This window comes from Macrosteles quadrilineatus, unplaced genomic scaffold (genome assembly GCF_028750875.1).
Source record: "Macrosteles quadrilineatus isolate MER2022 unplaced genomic scaffold, UCM_ALF_1.0 Scaffold_7__1_contigs__length_78375512, whole genome shotgun sequence".
NCBI lineage: Eukaryota > Metazoa > Arthropoda > Insecta > Hemiptera > Cicadellidae > Macrosteles > Macrosteles quadrilineatus.
The window spans coordinates 28,515,607-28,538,509 of record NW_026542600.1 but is presented as its reverse complement, the minus strand read 5'-3'; the positions used below and the strand labels follow the sequence as shown (position 1 = coordinate 28,538,509).

The following is a 22,903-nucleotide window of genomic DNA, read 5'->3' as shown; positions in this document are numbered from 1 at the left end:
ATATTCTGTTAATGGATGTCTTGAGTCTGGACCTAACTTGATAGAGTTAATACCTAAGGTACTGACTAATTTTAGGTTACATGCATTTGCTTTAACGGCTGATATTGAAAAGGCTTTTCTACAAATTAGAATTGACCATGATGATCGAGACATGTTACAATTTTTGTGGTGGGAAGACAATCACGTGATCGTTTACCGCCATGCTAGAGTTGTCTTCGGTTTGTCGTGTAGTCCTTTTCTTTTGGGAGGAGGATTAAATAATCTTCTGGAAAACGCTCCTACCAATCTTAGACATGTAGCCAAGGCTTTGCAAAAAACTTTTTATGTTGACAATTAATTGCCTTACAGTAGTAAACAGTATTTCTAAACAAGAGAATTTCATAAATGATGCTCAAACACCTTTAAAGCGAGGAGGCTTTAACCTAAGGTGTTGGCCTGGTAACGGTTACTTTCAAACTCCTGAACAAGTTGAGAACGTCTTGGGACTTAGATGGTTATGCTCTAAAGATGAACTGTACTGTAATGTTCAAGCTTTGAATATCAACTCAGTACTTACTATAACACTATTATAAATAGCAAACACTATTATAAATACTAAGCGGCTTTCTCAATGTGTTAACATACATTCAAGGTAATATATACATATAAAACGTTTCAGACAGTATATAAGTATAAAAAATGGGATTTTTAAAATTCATTTCAGCCAATAAACAAACATACATTATTACATATACGGTTACATATTGTGTACAAGTTATTTTAAACTATTTAATAATAGAGAGGCGTTTTAATTATGCTGCCTTGTCAATATGTAACCGTACTGTAATTTAAAACAAAAACATTAAAGCTACTATATACATTTTATATAAATGATTTATCATATCATTTTTTTTTACAAATATTATTGCCAAAAACAGATAACATACATATTACAGTACTTCCAAATTTACCTATCCCGCCTTGTCATAAGTTCACATTCTTACAATTGCATACAAGTGCGCGTACATAAGTCACATGTGATTACCGATATATTTTTTCAAACAAACAATATCGTAACAGACTATATACATCTTATTTTACGTTATGTTGTTATGATAAGGATCTTATCCTAGTTGTTCTTGTACTGGTAGGAGGCACATTGAATGAAATTTAACCTAGATATTGCGCCAGTTCTGTACCTTAGACACAGAGACTCCATGTATTAAAGACGCTTCTTGTATTGGTAGTTCGTAGTTTTTCTGGGCGTTTTGGAGCTCCTTATGCCTATGCAGGTATCTATTTGATCCTCTTTGATAGACTCCACAAAAATGAAGACGTTCGGGTGAGGGTGTGTAAAGTTTTGTGAAAACTTGGCATGGGACGATTCACATGCATTCGTCGTTCTCTCCGATGTCACCGACGAAGATGCCCAGATACTTGGAGGGAAGGTAGACTCGCTGTCGATGTAATTTGTAATTTTCAACGAAATAGTCTAAGAAAGCTAACCGAGGTTCTATCGACATGAAGTCTTCAACAAATCCTGCCTCCACTTCAGTCGAATCCAACATGGATAGACCAAAAACCAAATGCAGCAATTTTCCACTTTCCGTTTGAGGTTCACTCCTCACAAGACAGTTATTTAATTTATAATAAGGCAAGTATATCTCTCTTTAGGAATGGATAAATATACATTTATATATTTAAAAATGGATGAATTGTTTAACTAGAATTATGTTTCATATTTTATTTTAAATTTAAAATATACATACAATAAAAAATTAAAAAATTTATCAATAATTTTATTTAAAATTAAAATTTTATTTTAAATAATTATAATATTTATTTATTTTTCAGTGAGATATAGGCTTTTTCTTGTGCATTAATTATAAAGTAAATTTATTTTTGTTTATAATTTGAATGTAGTTATTTTAAAACATTAGGGTTGATTAAAATGAATCACAATCGCATGAATGATTGTGGATTACGATAAAACAACTTCTACAGAAAGGAAAATAAAACATATGATTTTACAAAGTAATGTTTATATTGTGTGACATAATATAAACGCCTGCAATGCTTGAGAAGGAGAAGTTAAAACCTCGTTTTCCTAACGATGCTCTCTTTATTAGATTCCTTCGCCACACTTGCATTTTTCTCGTATAAGCTTTATTTATTTAAAATATTATTATTGAAAATATTTGTCATCTGATGCTAGGCTCAACAATTTATTATTTATTATTTAATGTTTAACCTTGTAACTGGTCACACTACTTGAAAAAGTGACCAGTTTACATTTCTCAATAATTATTATAATTGTAAAGTGTTATGTAATATGGGAAATAAATTCATTTATTCATTACTTTACATCCAAGCACAAACATTTCCAATGTAAGTAATTGAAATAAACTATTTTGAATATTCGGCATGGTTTTAAATATTCGGAACTATGCATATTTTAATTACCATATGAAGTCATAATTAGCTTCCGTAAGCATTTCACTGAAAAATTTTATTTTATAGCGTGGTAGTTAAAGAGTTTCTGAATGTGATAAAGAACCTATCTAACACCACATGTTTCTACAGAAGTGATTATTTTAAATCAATTATTCATGGTCTGTGTATTTCTAAATTAATATTTGATTTGAAAATATTTTCCCATAAATAAGGAAAAAGCGAATATTACGTAGAACTCATGGAAAGACCTAGACCTGGGGCCGATTTAATATTATTCGTTTTTTTTCAACACCATTGGCATTTTACGAGAGAGTTACGAGAATAAATTTTTAGTAGATATGCCGGGGATTGAACCCGTCCCTCCCGCACCGAAATCCGAGACGCTAACCACTAGACTAGCAAAACAACCAAACGTTTTGATGTCCCCTACAGGTCGACAACACCATGAGTTTTATTACATATATGACCGTTAGCACAATAACTCGAGTCAAAATGATGGAATTTTGTTTAGATGTCTCAATGACAATATTGTCAATGTAGTAGTATCAAACGCTTAAATTTACGCTCATTTGCTTTAGTTCAAACCTTCATGATCGAATGATGGAACAGGGCTATATATGGGGTCAAAGTTATTCTTCTAATTTGCAGCCGTCAAAAGGGAGAATCTCCATTTTTCTCCAAAACATTTTGTAGACGTAAAAAGACAAATAGTTTAGAACCTTGTTAGTAAGTGTTTTGTACAATTAATGGTTATACAAACAATTTTATAAATTACAAGTTTACAATTCATATGTTATTCTAAGGAAGAACAGCTAGCTTTTGTGGTTTGTGCATTTGGTTGAGGGCATATTTACATCAAAGTTGAAAAAATCGTTTATTTCATCCAAAACTATTTACATTTCACCAACACACACTGTATTAATTTTTCTGTAGCAGCAAATCTAAGTACTCGTTTAACCTAATTTTATATAATCAGGGAATAGATCTGACATGTTTCAGGAAAAGAGCGATAATCCAATGAGAATGGCTTTTTGCTTAGTCTGCAGATTTAATAAGGAGGGGTTATTTTGAGATTGCCATTAAAAATTACTAATTACTAACTTCTTGTACATCAATACTCTTTCCATTGAAAATTCTAAGCACAGACCTCACGTTAAGTTTCAGGAAACTTCCAACAAACATTATAAGGAAGCACAAATGGCACATAGGTTGCTCCCATATTTTACCACTTTACTTCTTTGCTGATATTTCTTCCATTGTTCAATAACAATCTGTTGTGCAACTTAATTGCGTACATTTGGTTTGTCTTCATAGTGAAGGATTTAAATATTAGGACTTGAAACATTCCTGGAAGTCAATCTAGTGATTTCACCATAAGGTTGAAACTGGTACTCACCATAAGCTATATGTGCAGAGCTAAATGTGTTTGGAATATATGTATAACTATAAATAACTATATGTGGCAATGTGACATTTCCATGTTATTGGATTCTTTTTAGAATTATTAGTAACAGATGTCCTTGACCTAGGCCCTACAGAGAATGGGATTAACAAAATGCTATTAACATGTGAGAAGACATTATAGATAGGAAATCCTTAAAACGCAATAATTATTACAAATGAAGAGAAGAAGAACACTGGAAAGGTGCAAATGCAGCGCACTTGAAAGAAGTGGCAGAAGACTCTCTTCTGAATATAAATATTTACATTAAATAGCATATAGGGGATTTCACTAAAAGTAATATACAACTGGAATTGTGTAAACAAACTAAATAAATCAATTTATAAGCCAATACAATATCCAATAACCCCTCAACCCAGTTTCCCTCCACCAGTGTTCGGTTTATTTCTATTCATTACAAATTGTTTTGGCAACACATTGTTGGTTTTCACTCGGTTAGGCATATAGATATCCATTTTAGAATATTGCTGCAGATACAAAATATTGTATATTTAAATGTATAATTACTCTTCCAATATGTTTTACGGTTTGTTATTAACACTTTCCCATTTTTCATTATTAGAAAATCGCTTAAATTAGGTTTATTGTCACTATCCAATGTCATACTCTAGCGCAAAGCCGAAGTTGGAAACTTTGCACGAGTAAAAATGGCATTTATGGCCCACATAATATTTACTATACTGCTAAATGATAAAGATATCTAAATCTAAAAATTATGATTTCGTGTATTGCTTAGATTTACGTAGAATTAAGTACTGTACTTGTCGCTTTGTGGTATGTCGATCACTGAAATTGTATTTAAACACCTAGAGATTTGGTAGCTAAAACAATTGCATATTATTTATTATATTATAATATTTATTGTTTAAACTTTACAGATAACAGTTTAAAAATTGTTAATGCAATGACATCTCTTGAGAGAGAAAATTTGTTTTCAGCTCAAGCACTGCACAAGTGTTATCACTCTAGCGTCTCGAAGAGTCTAAACAACTTATATATTACTTTTGAAAGTAAACTGGATGCTGGAGAAAGTAAAAATCCAAACATTTGAGATACTCATAGTAAAACATCTTTTCTGTGAATTAACCAAACATGGTTTGAAGGTTGTTGCATAACGTCAAGTATAACTTATAACTAGATGGACCGATGTCTCTTAGAGAGACACTTAAGGATGTCTTCGTCTTATTAAATTCATCATCCTTGACACCTTTCTTATGTTTACTATTGATATTCATCTACTTACGTACGCCAGTAGGTGTTAATTTAAGTAGGCCTACAAATGTCGTCCGGTCAAGTTTTATCTAATCAAGCGTACGCTACGCAAACACGTGTAAATAGTATGCTAATACGTTCTATGTTTATTTCTATATGTGTGTATGTGTGGTCTATAATAATCTACGATCATCTTTCGATGTTAAACATTTTACATACAAGAATGCTGATGAAGATGAGCCATGTTAGGCTTGAAACATGTACAGCATAAATAATACCAACAACAATTGACACCTACTGGCATACGTAGGTAGATTATTATACATAGTAAACAGATATCTTCTTCATTAAGTTAATTCCAAACTTCATATATGTTGAGAGAAACAATGTCAGGACAACAATCAATAAAAAGTGTGAATATGTGTGAAGGTGTGGTGATGAGGTCGATAAAGTCAAAAATGTGTATTTACTAACATTAAGACTAGGTAATAACATCAATCCAGAAAGTTATAGTGGTTTAATACTACTAATATTTGAAAACATGTACCAGAAATTACACACACTTTTCTGACTTTTCCTGACCATAACCCAAAAATCATGAGTTTAATGTTTTTAATGTCTGTGGCAACCCTGTATTAGGGTCTTTTTATTGTACCACTATTTCATCCATATACAGTACAATGGTCGGTGATGCGCCGAATATAGCCTCTCCCGATCGAGCCAACCCTCCCCTTTAAAGGTGTATGTGGGACTTCTTACGAAGTTTGGCTCTGGCGAATCGTTACTAGAACTGTAACTAGAATTGGGTGCAGATTTCATGAACATTTTTGATCCCAATTAAACCTACCAGAAAGAGGCTTTGTCTAAAAAGTTGACGAATAGTTTGACTGAAACTCTTACAAAGTCGGGTTCTGGTGAATCTTTATTGTAGCTAGTGGATAGAGACAGAGAGAATCTCGTTAATCCATTCATGTGCGTCACTAGTTAGATGACGAGGCATCTGGCTATTTTTTTTTGCGGCTATTTTCACCTCTTCCCATGTCTGGTGTTGTGTTTGTTCTATTTTATTGTCGATCTTCCATCTTCACCAGTCTTCCATGTCCTTCTTCTCTTTCATCATGTGCCTCCTTCTTCTTCGCACCCTTCAGTCTTCTTGCTTCTTGTGTTTTTCTTCATACTTTGGTCGTTTCTTCTCATACTGCACCTCCTGCTGTCTGCTTGCTTCTAGTTTTCTTTGGTACTTAGCCTTTTTATTTTTATTTAGTTTTTATTTATTGTTGTTTTGATTTGTGTTTGTTTTCGAAACTGATGTTATGTCTCATGGAGCCTGGATGTCACGGTGGCCGGTTGTCTGCCGCTCGCCTTCCTCTCCTATCACCGTAGTCGAGGTGGGCTCGCCCGATGTCAATTGAAGTCCTGAGCATCGTTAAAGTGAAGTCCAGTAGGGTCTTCCTGTCCACCATGCCCATCATCTTGAGAGAAGTAACTGTTGCGTTGTGGAGAGTGCCACGAGCTCCGAGGACCACCGGGATGACTTCTCCTCTGGTGGCCTGTAGCTGTTGTTGGACAACTGGGAGTAGGGCAGAATATTTGGTCTTCTTGTCCAACGCCCCCCGGGCAAGAGAGTCGCCATTCTCGAACGGGACGGTGACGTCCACTACGAAGGCGGCATCGTGGAGTTTGTAGACGATGTCCGGCTTCAGCAGTGGCCCTCCCGGAGTTTTAGCAAAGGATTGCTCCCTTGCCACGACGGCTCCCTTCTCTCGCAGGCGGTCGGCAATGCACCCGACTACCCAGTTGTGTCACTCGATCCTTTGGCGTTTCCCCGCGATGCACTCTCCGATGACATGCCCAAGTGTCTCAGGCTTAGAGTGGTGGTTAGACTTTACCATAAATTCTTTATTTAAATCATATGGTTCTAATTATTAAAATGTTTTTGTTTTTACTAAAAATGTAAATAAATATGAGTAGAGTAAGTAAATCAATGAGAAAACCAAGTCCACTTTTTCTGAGTAAATATTTATAATTTCTTTATGGTTCTTCTACGCCACGCGACATGAGAGAGTAACAACGTTATTGAAACAGAGGAGTACAGTGAAATCATCTCTCACCAGAATCAAAACCTACCTAGAAAGTGTGAGTATTACCAGTACAGATAGGGCAAACCTGACTGTAAGGCGAGACAAGTTAGATGAACTATTTGATTGGTATCTTCAAAATTCATGAAGCAATTATCAATATAGATGAGGAACAAGTTAATGATGACAATTTAGGAGCTTTCGAAGATGATTATTTTGCAACTAAAGCTAAATTATTAATTTACTAGGTGAATATCAAACTAATGTCCCTAATCTAGTTCCCGTTCGTGCGACTAATTCTATTCAACAAAGTGTTTCGGTTGACCCTATTCCTCAAGTAAAATTACCTAATTTACATCTACCATCATTTAATGGGAATATTGAGGAATGGCCTTCATTCAGCGAGTTATTTATATATATTGTTCATGATAGCCAGTCGCTTCAAAACATCCAAAAGCTATTTCATCTCAAATCTTGTCTAAAAGGGGAGGCACACCAACTATTGCAGTCACTTCCGTCTACAGATAAAACTATTTTGAGGTCTGGGACATTCTAAAGCTCAGGTATGATAACAAAAGGCTGATTGTAAATTCTCATCTAATAGGATTATTCAATCAAGTACCTTTACATAATGAGTCCTCACAATAACTTCGAAAACTATTTGATGAATCTGAAACCCATATTAGGGCTCTAAAGTCGTGAGGTGAAAATGTAGGTGAATGAAATAGCATACTTGTGTACATACTAATAGCAAATTAGATAGTGAGACTAGAAAACAATGGGAAATGTCCTTAACTACAAAGGATAGTCCTAATTTTGAGCAGCTAAAATCGTTTCTTATTCAAAGAATTTAATGCCTGGGCATCCTCAAGCATATCTAAGACATCTGCATCTAACATTAGTCATTCCAATAATAGAGGTATTCAAAGTAAAGGGTCGTTTAACCAAGCAAAGGGAAAGTCTTCTATTACTCATGTTTGTGTAATCGGTGAAAACCCTAATCATGCAATTTATCAGTGTGACGAATTTAATAGAATGAGTGTATCTGGCAGAATAAATCTTGTAAAAAAGCGTAAATTATGTTTTAATTGTTTAAAACCCAACCATTCTGCTACTGATTGCAATGGTTCTACTTGCAAACTGTGTAACCGAAACCATCACAAAATGATTCATATTGAATTGCAAAAGGAAATTGACAAAACATGTGACAAGAATAAAGTAACATCTAACTCTGCTAGTCATAATGCGTCTGAACAAGAGTTTGCATCTAAATCTGTTGATCTAAGTAATGCAGAGGACCCAATGTCATCATCACAAGTTTTGCTGTCGACTGCTATAGTCCTAATCGAGAATAATAAAGGAGAACATGTAAGAGTGCGTGCACTACTTGATTCAGGAGCACAATCTAACTTTATAACTAAGTCATGTGCTGATCGACTTGGCTTAAAACTATTAAACTCTTCAATAACTATTAATGGTATAGGACAATCGAAAACAAGAGCATCAAAACGAGTATCATTAAATCTTTTTTCAAGAGTTAGTGAGTATTTTAACAACATTTCAGCAGTAGTTTTGCCAACCATCTCCACTAAACTACCTGCTGAGACTATTAACCACACCAACTGGTCTCATCACATCTCTACACTTGTCTTGGCAGACCCGGAGTTCTACAAACCAGGTGAAGTCGATCTGCTATTGGGAGCAGAAGTTTACTTCGACCTTATAATTGAAGGAAAGGTATCAGGTACCAAACAAACACCTACTCTTCACAATAGTGTTTTGGGCTGGATTATTGCTGGCAGATGTGGGCAGTGCCCAAATGAGACTGAGTCAACTTGCAATTTGACTATTGAGAGTCAACTTAAGCGATTCTGGGAAATCGAGCAAGTTGTTACTGATCCTGTTCTCACTAAAGAGGAACAATATTGTGAGCAGCATTTCAAGGAAAATGTCAAACGAGATGAATCTGGTCGCTTAATTGTAAAACTACCATTCAATGAACGTCTAAATGAGTTAGGAAAATCACAACACATAGCTTTGGGTAGGTTCAAAAAAGTTGAACAAAGATTGTCATTAAATTTCGAGAGAAAACAGCAGTATAATAGTTTCTTACAGGAGTATCTGAACCTAGGACACATGGAACTAACAGGGAAGCTAAATTACAGTGAATCAGTAACCACCACAGGTAACGTAACAAATTTCTTACCTCATCATGAAGTAATAAGGAGTCAAGCTCTTCAACCAAACTGAGAGTGGTTTTTAATGCATCCTGTCCTACAAGCAAAAGGGTCTCTTTTAATGATACACTTATGGTAGGTCCAAACGTCCAGCAGGACTTGTTTTCCATCCTAACACGTTACCGATTACATGAAATAGTTATGGTTGCTGACTGTGATAAAATGTATCGCAAGGTGTTAGTTGATGAAAATGATTGTAAGTTTCAAAAAATATTGTGGAGGACAAACAGTTATGAGCCTGTCAAAGTATATAAACTGAAAAAGTAACATATGGCACGTATAGTGCTCACTCCTATTAGCTACTAGGTGTTTGAAACAGTTATCAGAAGACGAGAAGACACGATTCCCTACAGCTTGCGCTGCTGCAGGCACGGACTTCTATGTGGACGACTTACTAACAGGGTGTCACGATGAGAAGACTGCTCTACAGTTGCAGGAAGAACTTGATCAACTTTTACATTAAGGTGGTTTCAAACTACGTAAGTGGTGTTCCAATAGTTCTGCTGTACTAGACAGGATACCAAAAGAGGACAAAGAGGTTGGTTCTATAAACTTAGATTTGGAAGAGAGTAAACCTATTAAAACCTTAGGAGTTGCTTGGGAACCCAAATCAGTCATGTTTCAAGTAAACATCAATGTCACAGCTCAAATTAAATCCAGTTTAAACAAACGAGAAATTCTGAGAGCTACTTCAAGTGTATTTCCATCGAGTTCCATCGAGTTCCATCCTACAAGAAGGATCGTCCGCCGCCTCTCATCATCCAGTTCTCCAGGAGGGTAACCCGAGACACTTTGCTGCATGAGTTTAGGGATAGGAAGAAGTTAAATGCTCGTCAGATAAATCCAGCCTTTCCAGAAAAATCCGTGTACGTGAACGAACATTTGGCTCCTGAAAACAAGTTGTTCTTGAAGGATATGAAGACGAAGTGTAAGGACATTGGCTACCAGTATGCTTGGTGTAGGGATGGAAAGTTCTTTGTCCGTAAGTGTGAGAATGATCGGTGCATCAGGATCGAGTCATGCGAGGATCTAAACAATCTCAAGTAAGCATGCAAGTAATTTATAACTGTTGTCATTCCTTTAATTCCTTGTTATATATTTTTTACAGAGAGCTTTATTTTAATGTTGCATTGTTAATAATTATTGTTAAGTTTCATAGATATTTCTTCATTTTTAAATCAGTATTACTAAAGATCATACTTATTTATCTATTATATTTATTCATATTAATACTAGTCATTTTAATTTCAAAGCAAGATTCTAGTTTACTGTTCCATGTTAAAAGTTGTTAAGTTTGATGGATATTTATTTATTGTTAAATCTGTATTACAAAAGATTTTATTTACAAATTTGTTTATTATTTATTTATTATCAATTTATTAATATTATTAATAGTTTTTGCAAAGAATATGAATACCTAATATGAATCAGAATTTGAATGAAGAGTTAATAATAAATTTTGACACATATCAAAAGATAAAGGTTAAGAAAAAGGAACTAAAAGAATCAATACACCAAGCCAAACAAACATTTTATAATGAGAAAATAAAACACTCTTCTAATAAAACTAAAGCAACGTGGAACATAATTAAAAGTGAAATAAAGCTTAACTCAAAAAGTGATTTTACCAGCAACATACCGATATGTATAGAGCAAAATGGTAAACTCCTTAAGCATCCAGTAGCTGTCAGTAACAACTTTAATAATTTCTTTGTATCAGCTGTGGAAAAGCTTATATTGCCACACATTTCTCCTTCACTTACACAAAAAACAGATATCCAGAAAAATATTTTACCTACAGATAAGTCATTTAAGTTTCACACAATAACGGAAGAACACCTCACTAAAGTGGTCCTTTCCTTTGAAAACAAGTACTCTGCAGGTTTTGATGAAATTCCAATCACCATAGTTAAAAAATCAATACACATTATCCAGAAACCACTAACACATATCATAAACTCTTCTCTTATTTCAGGAATCTTTCCTTCAAAATTAAAATTGGCTAAAGTAATTCCCATTTTTAAAAAAGGTAATAAAACTGATCCCTCCTGTTACCGCCCTATCTCTCTCTTACCTGTTTTTTCAAAAATTTTTGAACGCATTGTTTACATTCAGGTCTATAAATATCTGGAAAATAATCAACTATTTGATAAAGAACAACATGGCTTTCGGCAGGGCAAATCAACAATAACAGCTGGTATTGAATTCATAGAAACTATAATAAATGCTGTTGACAGAGGAGAAAATGTTGTAGGAATCTTTTTGGATCTTAGTAGGGCATTTGACAGCGTGTCACATAGTATATTGTTGACTTCACTAAAAGAAATGGGAATCTATGGAAAAGAGCTTGCATGGTTTACATCATATCTAGAAAACAGAAACCAATTTGTTGAACTGGATTATGTTGTGGAGCATGCAAACACAAAGTACGTTGAAAAATGTAGATCTCAGCATCAGACGCTGAAATATGGGGTGCCGCAGGGATCGATCCTGGGGCCTCTACTTTTTCTCTGCTATATTAGAGGTATGCCAGGAGCGATTCCTGGTAACGGCGGGTCTATGTGTCTGTTTGCTGATGATTGTAATGTGCTTATTCCCGGAAGATCAAAACAACAGATTGAAACGTTTTCTCAGGAGAGTCTTTTATCCACTAAAGAATTCCTTGACCGAAAAAATCTGCTTATTAACACAGAAAAATCCAATTTTATATCATTTTCCACTAAACAACGTAGACAAAATTTTGAACCAAACATTTGCATAAAATCAGAAAGAATAAACCAAGTAAAGCAAACAAAATTTCTTGGTCTAATTATCGATAAACATCTATCTTGGGAGGGCCATGTGAACTATGTGGTTAAAAAGGTATCTTCCGGTATCCATGCGCTGCGACAGATGTTCAGAGTATGCAGTTTAGACACTTTAAGAGTTGTTTATTTCTCATTAATACATTCACATATTTCATATGGAATTGTTCTATACGGGGCAACAACAAAAACTAATTTAGATAAAGTACTAATTAACCAGAAAAAAGCTATCAGGGTGATGAAAAATCTTAAAAAGAAAGAGCCAGTCAAGAGCATTTTTCGTGAATTACAAATATTAACAGTTTATAGTCTTTATATTTATGAAACAATAATTTATGCAAAACAGATCCAACTATCATCCAGCTCAACAGAACAATTAGTATATAACACCAGATTAAAAATTAACCTACCTCGGCATAATCTCGAATTTTACACTAAAAAGGCATCTTACATAGGGCTAAAATTTCTCCAGTCTATACCAGCTCACATCCGAAAAGAAACAAAATTTAATAAATTCAAGCAGCTCTTAAAGGAATATTTTTTAAGAACTCCCTGCTACTCAGTAACAGAATTCTTTAGTATTAGTAAAAAACAGTTAGGCCTAACTTAATTTGAATTCCAAATACTGTTATCCTTAAAGTCATGGTTTTGTTAAAAGTTCAAGTAAAGTAATTTTAGTACTCTTTTTATGTATTTAATTAGCAGTAAGCAATTTTGAATTTAGCTTATGACTCTATTCAAGTTCATGTAATGTGAAACTATAATGAATAAAGAATGTTTTGACTTTGACTTTGACTTTGAATGACTCAGTCTGAGTTACAAGTGTTTTTTGATCATGCAAATAATATTAATAACTATAACTTAATCTATGCTAATATCAGAAGTATGAGAAAAAATTTTAATTCTTTTGTTGCTGAAATAAGTAGTTTGAAACAAAAAATTCACTTGATTGTCCTCAGTTAAATTTGGATTGGTAGCGATGAGATAAATTTATATGCAATACCTGGTTACAATCTTTTCGCTAACTGCAACAATACTTACAGAGCAGGTGGTGTTTTATGTTTTGTTGATAACTCGATAGATTGTAAACAAATCACGTTATCTTGTAATATGTTATCAGCTGATGTTCTCGTACTAGATGTTAAATTGAACAAATCATATTTTAAGCTAGTCTGTTTATATAGATTACAACACGTGCATGAGAACTCTTTTTTGCTTGAACTTTCTGAACTTGTTTCTGAATTAAAAAACAACGTTATATTTATTGGAGATATAAATATTAACCTACTGGAGGAAAATGCAGTAACTCATGCTTACAATAGTACGTTAAATAATAATGGTTTTATATCTTTAATAAGCAAGCCAACCAGGATAACATTGAATTCGAAGACGCTCATTGACCATATATTTGTTAGAAATAGATTTATAAATGATTTTATCTGTGATGTTTTTGATCTAGGTATAACTGATCACTGTGTTTTAGGATTAAAGTTTAATAGATGTTCAGACAGAATTAATGATAGGCCTAATTGTCATGATAAAATACCAAGTAGGATCACAATAGACTATGATGTGGTTAAAAATAAAATACAAAGCATGGATTGGAAAGAGGTTTATGCCGAAAATGATGTAAATAAATGTTACGATAAGTTCCATGAAATCTTAACTAGTGTCATAAATGATAGTAATAGAATAGTTAATGTAGATTGTAAACTAAGGAAAGCCAAGTTATTGAGTCCTTGGATTACATTAAAGCTTCTAAGAAAAATAAATAAACGGAAAAAACTTTACAAAATTTCTAAAAAAAGGCCTTACGACATGGGATTTATAAATTATTTTAACAGGTTCTCTGCAAATTTAAAATTTGAAATCGATTTTGTAAAAAATGAATACTATTCAAAAAAATTAGAAAACTGTAAAGGTGATGTTTCCCAACAATGGAAAATAATAAATAATTTAACTGGGGGCAGCAAAGTAAAATGCATTGACCGGATTGAACTTGATGATGGGAAAACGATAACGGAACCTCAATCCATTGCTCAAGAAATCAACAGACATCTTATCTCTGTACAGTCAGGTCAACAAGGTACAATCCCTACCGAACCACTTCCTACTCATGTCTACAATGATTCCTTCTTCATAGTTCCTACCACAGTTGATGAAGTAAAGACAGTTGTCTATAGTTTGAAAAACAAAAAATCCACAGGTTTTGACCAGATTAATGTGAGTTTATTGAAACATATAATTGATGACATTGCGCCCGTTTTGGTCCACATAATAAATAATAGTTTTGTTAAAGGTGTTTTCCCAGAAAGTTTAAAGCTAAGTTCAGTTGTTCCTATATTGAAAAAACCAAATTCATTACGATTAGATAACCTCAGACCAATTAGCCTTCTTTCTGTTTTTTCTAAATTGATTGAAAAATTAATGTTATTAAGATTGACAAATTTTCTGAACAAATTACATTTTTTTAGCCATAAGCAGTTTGGATTTATAAAAGGCAGATCAACGGAAAGTGCATTATTAACTGTGACAGAGTTAATATTTAATGGCTTTAATTCAAATAAAAAAACCACAGGTCTCTTCATAGATTTCAAAAAAGCGTTTGACATGGTCAACCATGAGATTCTTATCAATAAGCTAGAGGCTGCAGGAATTAGAGGCATAGCTTTTAATTGGTTTCGTAGTTTTATTACAGGAAGAAAGCAGCAAGTTAAAATCAACAACAACATTAGCGATTCACTCATTGTTCAGACGGGTGTTCCCCAAGGGTCAACGACCTCTGCAACCCTGTTCCTAATATTCATTAACGATCTTCTTGAACTTGATTTTAAAGGAAATATAAATGCTTTTGCAGACGACATTGCTCTTTTTTACACTCAAAATGATACTGTTCTCCTTTCAGATTCAATCAACTACGATCTTTTATTACTCAGAAAATGGTGCTCCATAAACAAAATGCAAGTAAATGTTAGTAAGACAAAATATGTTAATTTTGACTGCTTTGGTTTTGACACCCCTTCTCCTTTAATTTTTCATTCCCCTACCTGCAATATCCACTTATGTACCTGCCAACCATTAGAAAAAGTTAAATCGATTAAATACTTGGGAGTTTTGCTTGATGAAAAACTAACTTTTGAACACCATATTTTAGAACTACACCCAAAATTAAGATCACAAATTAGAAAATTCTATTTTCTACGAAATTTTTGTAACACTTCACTTTTACGAACACTTTATTTTGCATTGATAAATTCAAGATTACAATATGCCTGCCTTGCTGGGGAGGTACTTACAAAAAATTATTAGAGAAGATTAGAACAACTCAAAATTTTTTCTTGCGAATAATTCTCAAAAAACCTAAACGAACTACCTCTTTTCCATTATACCAACAGTTACCCAGTCAGCACACAGAAGTATATAATATGTATTATTTACTTTGAGCCAAAGTAAATCCAAAATAAATTATACGTATTGAATTGATATTGAATACATCTATTTGACATCTATACGTCCCACTTTATTTTGTAAATAATACGTATTACTAATACCTTAATTTACGTAAACCATATACAAAAATAATACGTCAATGATATATGTATATGGAATGTAAATTTTGTACAAGCTAAACTGAAGCAATAATATGTAAATTTAAGTATTATTTATGTAAATCATCTTAATTGTATACAGTAATGCAAAAAATATCTGAATCTAATTAAATTGTATTAAGAACCAATTTATTCAATTATAATGAGCACCTAAATAAACATAATAATAAATGTTCTGTCAATAATCAACATAAGAAAGATGGATTAGTTCTCAGCTAAAGTCAATTATTATAAAAATATTACTCATCCTAAAAACTTGAGGCACTTTTAAGGGTGACTCTTTAGGCGATAAACTATGGTCAGTACGATAAACTATGGTCAGTACGGTAGTACTATGAAAACTGTGGTAAGTTGTAATTTATTTTTTTAAACCGTCTTCACTCATTCGTGGTGTGTTAGTATTTGTTTGAATTTGAATGTATAAAAAATTTGTTATTTTATAGGAAACAAATTCTCATTAATCAAAAGGAAAACTAATAATTCTAGAATTATTAACATAATATCATATAATTAGTAATTACTAGAATTTAATTTTTACCCAACAAAACTAAAATTAGAACAGTAGGCAATAAGTACAAAGTACAGCTTTACAATAAAAAATGTAATCTTAATAAATCAAGTACAGCTTTACATTTGAAAATTTAATCTTCGAGCCTGCCTACCGGAACCATTCTTTAACCTTGGTTTCAAATGCCTTGTATGTGACATTGTCTCCGTGAGAGGCTGCAACAACACCTGAAACATGATTTTACAATATGATACCACAGAGTTTTCCCAATGATTGTTATGTTATAAGCAAGTGTTAATGTGTTTGATTCAGTTTTTTCTCATAAGGTTGTTTCTACTTTGTCCTTTAACTTAGAAGAAGACTTTTTACGGGGGTTCAAAACAATTTACCCTTGATAATCCGACATGGCGGTGATGCAACTGGACACTAATTAGTTAATACTAAATACTTTATGAGTATAAACTCGGGAATATTTTGCAGGGCCGGTTTGAGTAGTAAGCATAGTATGTGGTCGAAGCAAAGCAAAATGGCGCATCCAATGTTCAGGATTAAGGAGACCCACAAATAGACTCGTTCATCAACACTTCTCTGTCATCTACTTGGACTGGTCTGGTAGACCTTTGCACGTTTTAGACATAGCCTACATAAGCATTTTTATATACTCTAGCTTATTCGTGTATCCAGAAATAATCATTACTAATAACAGTGCCGTAATTAGAGTACTTGCGGACCTAGGTCAAACTAACCTCAGTTATCCTACGATCACGACGAAATCGTTAACATATCCTGTGATCATGAAACCATTGCCACCTACGATCATCATGAAATTGGGAAAATCACCATACATTGGTAGTCAAACATTTTTGGCAAACTGACATTCTAATGGGCCTATTTAAGTAAATGTCCGATTATTGAGAGCCAACTATAGTTACCTAGATTAATAGAGGCCAAGTGATGATTTACAAAAAGTTTTTTTATGTTATGGATATCAAATACCCCCGCCACAGCAACCCTGCAGACTAAGCAAATTTCCATTTACTAGGCTGGATTTCTACTTAAGTACAGTAGAGTCTCGCAAACTCGGCACTCGATAACCCGGCAGTCTGGATAACTCGGCCATCACCTGGCTCAGAAAATTAGTGAATTTTGAGTACGAGTTAAACATGGGCTCAAGTTAAATCATTCCCACTTGTACCAAGGATTTATTGTACTATATCTGATGACTTAATACTGACTTGTAATATAAATATAAATAAATAAGGCAGCTAAAAGGATTACAAATTGTATGATTCTTATTTATAACCCTAGTTCCCAATAACCCGACATTTCACAAACTCGACACCCTTCCAGTCCACATTATGCCGAGTTTTCGGAACTCTACTGCATTCCCTTAAAATTGTAAGATTTATTTCCTTTTTAAATAGGTAACATTGATTATAATGAGTACTGTACTTAGGTTTGCTGCTACAAGGAAGGTATTGAAGTGGTTTTTTTTCAACTGAAATGTTCATAAACTACAATGAAACAAACAAAATTGTCAAATTTGACAAAAATATATTTATATAGCCTACCACAGTTTTTCTCCGTGAGAATAACAGAAATTATTAATTTACAATATATTTTGATTATCTCCGTACCCGATAGGCATACAACAACGCTTCAATAGGGACAAAATTATTTCTTTTTTAAGCTATACAAAATGGTTTGGAAATAAATCGTGAAGTTATGTGTTTTTAAAGTCAAAAATCAGAAAACCCAATTTTTACCCCATAAAACCCCCCATAAACCCTCGTTCCCATAGTCTGTTCAAATTATTTTGAATTAACGTAGGTTTATACATTAGTACCAAATTTGATCAAAATCGGTTCATTTTTGCTCGAGTTATCGCGCTAACGGACATATACATACATATGTATATATTTCATATATATATATATATATGAATTTGAACGGAGGGTGTTTTTGGCCTATGGAGGACCCCAAAATGAAAAAGTAAATCGGTCCCGGGTCGAGGTCTTACCATGAGACCTACAGTAATAGCTTATTCCCTATATGGGAAATTCGCTAAAAGAATTTAAACTTGTTAACTTGTTAGCTTGTTAAAATTTTCCTTTAACTTTTTTATAACTAGGCCCCTATTTCTTCTTTTTCTTTTTGATATTTTCTGTTTTTGTTGGTTTAAATTAGGGGCCCCAAATAAAGTCTCCGGTTGGGAACATAAGAGGGTTTTAATAGAATCTAACGATGAATATAGAACAGACTCACATTTAACATTATTAGTTTTAGAGAAAAAAACGGCATCTCACCCTTACAAATTTATCCCACAGTCTCCCCATGATTAGATACAGATTAGATTGAAATAAATCAAATAATTCGCACACCTTTAAAAAAAGAGTGTTCATAAATATTAAGTTGAGTAGGTGGCTTTTTAAAAATAGATTTAAAATTATAACTCAAACAAAAGAGTTACTGTAATCACTGCTCCCCAGGTAAAATTACTTTTCAGGGACTATTGTTTAAATTCCATTAGATTCCAGTAACTATTAGTAGGCAACTATTATACTCACTCTCCAGTGTTTTATGAAGTTGAGGCTGTGGAGGGTCCTCTTTCCCTTCCTTCCCTCCCAACTGAAGTTAACACCTACTTCGTTTGTACGCGATCTGATGAGGGCTCGACAGCCAGAGTCCTCCACTGTTGCGCCCCCAATCCTTTGGAAGAAGTCGATCTACAAAAACAAAAAAACTTTTTAGTCATATTTAATGGTTTTATACTTTCGGCTAAGTACCTTCTTAGGTGTGTTTGACTGTTATAACCATTCTATTTCCCAAAACAATAAGTAAACCCAGACCTGATTCCACAACTGGCCCCTAGGAGTGAACATAACATAGGCCTAACCTAGATACAGCAACAGAAGATATGTTTTTTAAATTAGGCACATTTGTTGCATTCACAATTAATTAAGTTTATCTTATTAACTTATGACAGATATACCTATCTATGCATAAGTTAACTTAATTCCTTGTAATAATTGTTGAATGAAATTGTGTATGCCTAAGGCCCATGTTATACGGACAGAAAAAACGCGACAGATTTTTTGCCGCGTAGACGCCAAGCCTACAGAGCAATGGACGTCACTGTGTGCAAGTTATACAAACGTTTTATCTGTCGCGTCGGACACTGGAAACCTGGCGTCAGCGTCGACAACGCGACCGGACCAGTAAAACTGGCAGAAAAAACGCGACAGAAATAATGCGAGTAGGCTACCTACTGTTATACGGGCAGCTTTTACACGGCAGATCCGTGCTTCACCCCCACTTTACTCCTCCGACAGGATAGTTCCCAGGCGACTTAACGGGAATGAAAATTCACACTTCGGCGACCTTCGGGCTCCCTCGGAGCCTGCCGCGGCATGTTTACTGCTTGTATAACAGCTCCCTGGCGTCGATGACACAGTGTGATTGCTGATTGAATAACAGCACTGAATTTTTAGTTCAGCGTCGGCGTTTTATCTGTCGCGTTCTTGCTGTCCGTATAACATGGACCTAAGTTCATTAGCATATAGTATATAGTTACCTATTAGTCATTTGTAAATAAACAAACCGTCTAACAAAAACTGGACAATTTCAAAAACCCCTAGCCAAAAAATTAACTTATCTCTTGATAATTTAACATAAGGAAGCATATAATTAGTTGCGTTAAAATCTTAGTGTAGGCCTGGGAATTACCATTAGGCCTACTGTAAATTTAAAAAAACATCAAGCGTAACTTAAACACAGAGGATACTCGTCAAGTAACCGGACGTGGATTAACTTAGGCGTCCGGCAGTGACGTCACAGGGTTGTGAGGGCCTGGAACGCCATTACCACAACGATACGATGTACAACCATCGGTGTTTGTGGTGTCGTGGATAGAGTGCTAGGCTGATTAACGCAAGAGGTCCCTGAACTTTAACTTTTTGTCAAAGAATGCCATTAACTGTACATCTTTTGTTAGAATTTTTGGCGGCTGCACTTTACTTGACGTCCTACACTCATTCGATTGTTTTTTTCCGATTCGATATTTTCATTCGATTGTTTTATTTGATATATCGTTTGGTTAGTTAGGTTAGGTTAACCTTACCTAACTAACCAAACGATATGACGAATGAAGCAATCGATTAATCGATATATCGATCGATATTTTCATTCAAAATGAGTGTAGGACGTCAAGTAAAGTGCAGCCTTTTTGGCATTTATAATTTTATTTCATGGACATAATTTAACCTTCATTCATTATAATTTTTCATCATCAGCAAGTTTGGTTGGTTAGGTTAGGTTATGACAGGAACTGCTGGACGCCTAATCCACGTCCAGTTACCAGATGCGTATCCTCTGCGAATTTAAAAACCCTGTAACTTACTAATGTGCTAATCAATAGGCCTAACTTAAGTTAGTTAATATCGTAGGCCTACTTGATAAAATCTTGGCTGCACTTTAGTTTCTGTCCTACATTTACTCACATAACTCAAGTTACCTAGTAGGCTACTTACTGCATGTTTGGTTAAGGTTAAGTTAAGTTTAGAACAGTTTCATCAGCTGGTAGCACAAATAGGCCTACCTATTTGTGTAGTACCTAAATAACTTAGGTAAGTTACTAGAAAACATGTTCTAGTATTCGTGACTGGTAGTCCTATAATAGGGTAGTAAATGTAGGACAGAAACTAAAGTGCAACCGAAATCTTGAAAGAATACACACCTACCGAAAATATCATCTAAGACCAGTAAAAATGAAGATGTAACTTAAACCTTCTTTATCCAATTGTCTGTGATGTAAGTAGCCTAACTTAACTTAGCCTAGCCTAATTAAAATCCAGTATTTTTAAGTTTAGACCATAAATAAAAGCAGAACACTTACCTTTGAGGGTTGTAGAAAATTGATGATGATTTGAAAACATAAATAAGTTAGCTTGATCTAGCGAAAATCTAAAAGTGGGCCTAGGACCAACGGTAACACCGATGGCCAATTAAACTTCTTGATTCTTGAATTTAAATACAACTGTAAAATAAACTTTTAAAACTAACTAAAAAACTGAATAATTAACAGCTAAGTTATTCAAACAACGATTGAAATATTGATCTCGAAGAGGGCAGAGACTACACAGAATAAAAAGCAGAAGAGATAAAGTAAAGAACTCGACTCGAACTGCAGCAGAAACACAGAACTAAACAAATACAAAAACAACAATGGCGGCCTCGGCTTCGGCTGACGGCTAGTCGGCGTTACGGTACTGTCTGACCCATTCGATACTATCGTGCTAATACGATTTTCAATGTATATCGAAAGACCAGTAATGCTCCGTGTAGAAAGGATTTATGATTTATTTCAGTTATACCTTAGTAATAATAATAATATTAGTTATTAATTATTAACTTATTTAGTTTTTCTAACTTAGACTGTAGTAGTTACATAAATTTAAATTAATCATAACTGCCCAGTAAGCTATCGAATAGAAATATCGAGCCTATCACATTCGATGTTAATATTGACTATCGATATAATTCTAGTATCTAATCTAGTCCTAGTCTGGCTTCGATATTTTTATTCGGATCCAATAAGTCAACGCTGCAACCCCAATCCCAAACCGGTTCGGTCTAACTACACTTCTTGGCTTGGTGAAGGAATTCTACAAGTGACCTTCGCACTTGCCACCCCTTTGTATTACAGTTCTTTGTCTAGCTGCCTGTATTGTAAATTCCTACTGTCCCTTCTTCTAAGAAAAACTTTCTCTAAAAGCAACTGTTTGGTCTGAGCAAAAAATATCTCTTTCTCAAGGCTTTGAGCAAAATTTACAAATCTATCTGGTATGAATCCAGGGAAACGGTTTATGTATATGTGACGTAAATATATGTATATTTTACGTCAATATTAAAGTATATGGGATGTGAATAAGTTACATTCAGTATACATTAAATGTATCGAGAAATAGGCCAGAAAATAGGTTTAGATCAATCACATATTAATTAAGACAGTATTTCATGTTGACCTAAAACAAAAGGTAGCAATATTTTCTATGTAAATATCAGCGAGTAAATTATATGTAAATTTTACATATTTCAATATACTTTACATAGTTTACCAAGATTGACCTAAAATATATGTATATAATACCTCGTGTGCTGACTGGGTATGCATTCTACCAGTTCAACATCTTTTTATTTTTAAAGTCCTGAGATTGTTCTTCATCCGGAGCGGAAACAGAGAAAATATAATTCCAAATCATCCTTACAGTACAAGAAGTTTTGCAAATAAATCTATCAAATTACCCAAAGTAAACAAAACTTTTTTCAGACATTCATTTCAATACTTGGGTCCAAAATTTTACAATCAGCTTCCGCTTCATATTAAAAATACAACAAATTTCAAACACTTTTGTAAAAGAACAATCACTTGGCTTAGTTCTCAACAGGATGTTGGTTATCTTGCCAACTCTTTGGTATAAGATTGTGTTACTGTTACCTTATTTTATGTGTATTTTGTTAACACTTTCTTAGTCTAAGTTTTGCCCAGATGTTACAGCAGGC

At 34.0% G+C, this 22,903-nt stretch overlaps 1 long non-coding RNA gene across 1 annotated transcript; it reads right to left on the bottom strand.

The window, feature by feature from the left end:
- Window positions 1-16,456: 16,456 nt before the first annotated feature.
- LOC128997859 (uncharacterized) lies at window positions 16,457-21,499 on the bottom strand. The gene is made up of 3 exons (XR_008491158.1): window positions 21,237-21,499; window positions 18,910-19,068; window positions 16,457-16,569 (listed from the first exon to the last, which is right to left on the bottom strand). It is a non-coding gene; the product is annotated as an uncharacterized LOC128997859 (long non-coding RNA).
- Window positions 21,500-22,903: the final 1,404 nt, after the last annotated feature.